The sequence below is a fragment of the Spinacia oleracea genome, chromosome 5, assembly GCF_020520425.1.
Source record: "Spinacia oleracea cultivar Varoflay chromosome 5, BTI_SOV_V1, whole genome shotgun sequence".
In the NCBI taxonomy this organism is placed as follows: domain Eukaryota; kingdom Viridiplantae; phylum Streptophyta; class Magnoliopsida; order Caryophyllales; family Amaranthaceae; genus Spinacia; species Spinacia oleracea.
Window position 1 is genome coordinate 95,678,172 of NC_079491.1, and position 5,170 is coordinate 95,683,341.

Here is a 5,170-nt window from a genome sequence, read left to right on the forward strand (position 1 = left end):
CTAACTATGACTTTTCAGAGGTTTTATTTTTTCGAATGCAAAAGTTTGTAAATTTAAGATGTTAAATTAAGTATTTGCGATTCTTGTTGATAAATCTTGAGTTTTTGATTGACCTACAGTATATGTTTAACAATTATGAATGCCTAGACTTGTTAATTATACAACCTAATTTGTAATTATGATTAATTTGTTGAAATTCGAATAATTTAGAATTGATTTGATTTTCATAATTAATTAATAATTTAATTAGGTATCCATGATTAAAATCCACCATAAAAATTGTTAATTTATGTTAAATTTTTAATTTTTATGACCTAGATTTGAATCCATGTTAAATCGAAAATTAATTGATTAATAAATTTTCGATTTTTCGCCCTAAAATTATGAAATTAATATGTTTTATTAATTCATCATTAATTTTAAATTAAAAATTTTAAATTTTTATGAAAAAGCTCATGAATGTTGCACGCACAAAGCAATGGAAGCTACGTGTTACCCTTAACGGGTGTTGTATAGTGCGGGCACGCGACGACGAGCAAGGGAGCTCGTCGCCCGTGCGGTACGAATGCAGCGAGCAACATAGCGTGGCGCGCGCGCGAAGCAAAGGAGCTGGCCGTGTGTGCTATGCGATGGGCGAGGGCGAGGGGCAAGGCAAGCGAGCACTCGCGTGTGGGCAGCAAGCGAGCTGCGCCACAATGCGCATTGCCTCGCGTAGCGAGCGCTGGCTCGCGTGCAGCGAGCGGTGCCTTGCGAGGGTAAGCAGCAGCAGACGCGACACAACACAGAGGCTGCGTGCATCGTGGCCAGCGATGGCTGCGTGTGCGTGTGGCCTATGGCTGTGCGTTGCGTGGTGATGTGCGTACCTTGTGTTACGATTAAATCGTTTTAAATTTGAATTTGAGATTTTCAGTTTGAGTAATTTTAATTATTTTTAAAATTAATAATTTAAATTGTTTTCTTGGATTTTAATTTTGAATATTATAATTATTATAAATTTGAATTTATTCTAATTATTTTACTAAAATTAAAAACCTTGAATTAATTTAAATTCAACTGAAAAATAAATTAAATAAAATGGACTCATTTATAAATTTATATGAGCTTTAAATTTTAATTAAATTTGTATGTTTCCGGTTAGACTAGAAATACATTTTTATGTTTAAAATTAGTAAAGCATATGAATTTATTGGTTTAAGTGGGAGCAATTTTAGTCATAAACTCTTGATTAGGTCTACAAATCCTTTAAGGTTAAACAACTTGATTAGAATTAATAAGGACTGAATAATTGGTAGATTATTGGTGCCCTTGATTAATTGCTGCAAATATTTATGTGATGCATAACGTGTTTTACTAACCAACTATGTGGGCCATTCATGATAATGAATGGGTGAATGGTATATATATTGTATATGTACTGTTTTGCAGGTTATGAAGTGACTAGTATGACCCAAATAGGATAGAAAATATGGTCTGCGTACCATTAATTTGAATGTAATTGGTCTAAAGCACCAAATTTGTTTTTCAATTCAAATATGGTCTGCGTACCATCAAATAGTTGTAATTAGTTTAATTATAGCTTATCCTATTAGAAGAAAATGGCGCCTCCCACGGTGAAATTCAAGACGGAGTTTCCAATCCATTTTCAAGACGGACTTTGAAGTTGAAGCTTCAAGATGAAGTCGGGCCATACTAGATCACATTTATCTTATGCATGCTTTAAGTTATTTATTGCTTTTAAATATGTCTTAAATATGCATGAGATTGTGGCTTGATTATGTTGCATGATTAAGGATTTTAGTTCACTTAAAATCTAACCAACATAGTAAGAGCCTTAAGTTCCAAACTTAAAATTGAGTTAAAAGGTGCCATGCCAAAATAACACTTACTTGGATATCCTTTTTTCATCGATCTTAGTAATAGGTTTCCGCCATAGCGAGGTGTTACTTATCGATACTAAAGGGGTAAGGTACACAAATAATTTTGGTGAAACTCAACGATATAAGTAAGGAGTCCTTTTATGTCGTGGCAAAATCGATAGGTTTACCTAATAAGTTCTTAGACGTACCTATCAACCAAGAGTAGTTTCTAGACTATTAGCAAAAGTCTTTTTCTTACCTAAAATATTTTAGAATTGAGTCAAAATACATAATGTGCTTAATTCTTCAATGGTTTTAGGGTCTTGGAATCATTTTATTCACACCTGCCGGAACAATAAATTCGAATAAAGTGCTAATAACTTGTTTAAATTGCATGATTGCTTTAATTTTCAAGTTATCATTCATGATAAATGTTTAGACTTTGCATGCTTCAATGAATGTTTTAATCATTGTTTATAATTAAATATCTTGCACTGCAATAAATCCTTTTAGAAAGGTAACAGTAAATTTCCTCGATTGGTAGTGAATCCAAGAACGATTCACGGAATTGAGAGATGTGAGCAATTTAAAATGTACGTTTCTTTTAGCGACTTTTATGGTTTTGTTCGAGAATCAAAATCGAATGGAAAACCGATTGGTGCTTGTGAATTCAAAATACAATGTAGTTTTGAGATCATAAAGCATTGAGTTTAAACGCTCAGCTTTACCAATGGTTAACAACTTAATATCTTTGTCCATTTAATTCTCGAATGAGTCTAGACCCTAGACATTCGAATAGATCGATGCTTAGAGAACTTTAGAAGCTTCTGTAAAGATCATCTAGTTGAAACAATATATTCAACATAAATTAAATGGTAAGAACCTTGTTGGAGTGACATTGGACATGTCCAACAAAGTATAAAAGTCAACACTAAAGAATTCAATTCTTAAGACTATAAGAAAGGGTACAAGAAATAGGAAAACAAAGGAACAAATGAAAGGAATTTACGATTCCGTTTCTACCTATAAGTTTATGTTTAAAGAGAAGTGACCTAGCAATCAAACTTCCTTGGTATCATATACCGCTTGAGGTTCTTACTTCGGTAATAACTCAAACAATGGAAGCTAGGCTACACTAATGGCCTACAAGTGGGAAATGAAGCATGGCAATGCTACATTAGTTGTAGGGTTATCTAGTTTGTTTTAAGTCCTTTCAAAGGCTGGAACTTAATGGCTATTTTGTTCCATAATCAACAGACCTAAATTTCTGTTTTCAAACACAAAAAGACTCACATTCAAGAAAAACAAAAACAATGTTTGTTTGTTTATTTGAGTGAAATGGTCAATTACGGGTTGAGTCAATATGCTTGATTAAAACAAACAACTCTTTAACAATAAAAACTTTACTAGGTTCAAATCAACCCCTTGATTTGAGTTCCACTAATCTTTGGCACTGTTGCTTAGACCATATCAACAAGTTAACATTCAAAAGCTCTATTATGATGGACTTTTGAAAGTTCATTGATTTCTAGATCAATTTAAGACAACTAGTCTTACTTGTTGAAAGTAACAAAAGATATGAACTATTGTTAGAACGCCTAGACAATAGAGTTCAAAGCTAAAGAAAGGTTTTATGACTTTATTATTTCACACAGATTTGAGTGAATATAGGTTTATTTACTTCAAAGATTCAGAAGTATAAATCCCACTTGGTAAGAAATCATAAAGATCTAGGATAGATCATGTTAATGATTGCTTGAGACCAAAATGATCATCAATGATTGTGTGTTGTAATTTCACAATCTAGCTCCATAAGATATTGCATATCTAAGTGGAATGGTCGAAGTCAATTAGTACTTGATTCGATCAATGATGAATCATAAAGACTTTTCCTATAATTTCTAAAACAAAATTCTCAACTACCACCAAACTAAACCAAACTAAATTCGTCAAAGCTATTGAAAAGTAATTTCAGAATATCTTTTCAATAATATCTAAAGAGTTGCTAAACTCAGTGGGAGCTTAGTGTTTGTTATTCAACAAACTAAGGCCCAAGTATAGATATATGTTTCATTGTGATTTATTCAAATGAGACACAAGGGTATTGTTTCTACCACGAATTTTTGAGAACATAATGTTTGTTTGCTCGAAATAATGTCCTTTTAGAGATTCGTTTCCAAAATGACAAGTGGGACAAAAATAGACCTCGAAAGTCTTCGAGGCGAACAACAAACATAAACGGACATTCCGGAGGCTTTTCGAAGTTCTTCAGAAAATCCGGAGGCTTTTCGAAGTTCTTCAGAAAATCCGAACATGTATTCTTTAAGGACTTTAGAAGTGGCTTTAAAGAATAGACATCTCTTAGAAGACTTTACAAGTGCTTCAAGGAGAACAGAATATTCAAAGAACTTTTAAGTGTCTGTTGATATTCTATCGTTTGATGTTCTATACCCTAGTAGGCATAGAGTTCAAGTCACTGAAACTATGAGATTCTTCTAGATAGTGAAGAAACATGGAGTTCAGGTCACTATGAAATTCTTCTATTAGATAGTGAAGAAACCTACAACTTACAGTCAAACTATTATCATGTAGATTAATGAGTTTGTGACTTGTAAGAAAGCTATGACGAAACCTAGATTCCCTAAAATGGTTAGAGACCGTATATAGACTTAATGTTTAATTGGTTAAAGGCCATAAAAACATATTCAATGTTTTGATGAAAAAATTGAAATTTTGTTGATTTGCAAGAATAGTTTCACACCTATTGGTTGCAAGTTTGTTTTAAGGATAAAAACTATCAAACATGAAATTGTGTTCACACACAAAGCTAGATTAGTTGCTAAAGGTTACAAGCAAATTCACGGTGTGGATTGTGTTGAAACCTCTTGCAAAATCGTAATGCTTAAGTCTATAATTCAAGCAATGATTGCATATTGGTACATATGGCAATTGGATGACAAAACGTATTCCTCAATCAAATGTTGGAATAAACTATGTACATGGTATGTCATAGGATTTGTGGATCCAAATAAATGCTTGAAAAGGAAAGCTAGCTTATGAAATCTAAGTACAGATTTAAGCAAGCAATTGGGAATTAGAAATGTATTTTGGTGAAGCTAATAAGTATTTTAGTTTCATAAATGTACATGACTCTTATAGATATATAAGAAGTTTAGTGGGAGTACATAAAAACTTAATTGGTCTTATGTGTATCACACACATATCTCTCTATTGTGAAATGACATTCAAATGCTAATGACTTAGATTTGAAATTATTCGTCAATGATGGACCATGGCGAAACTTAGTACATACT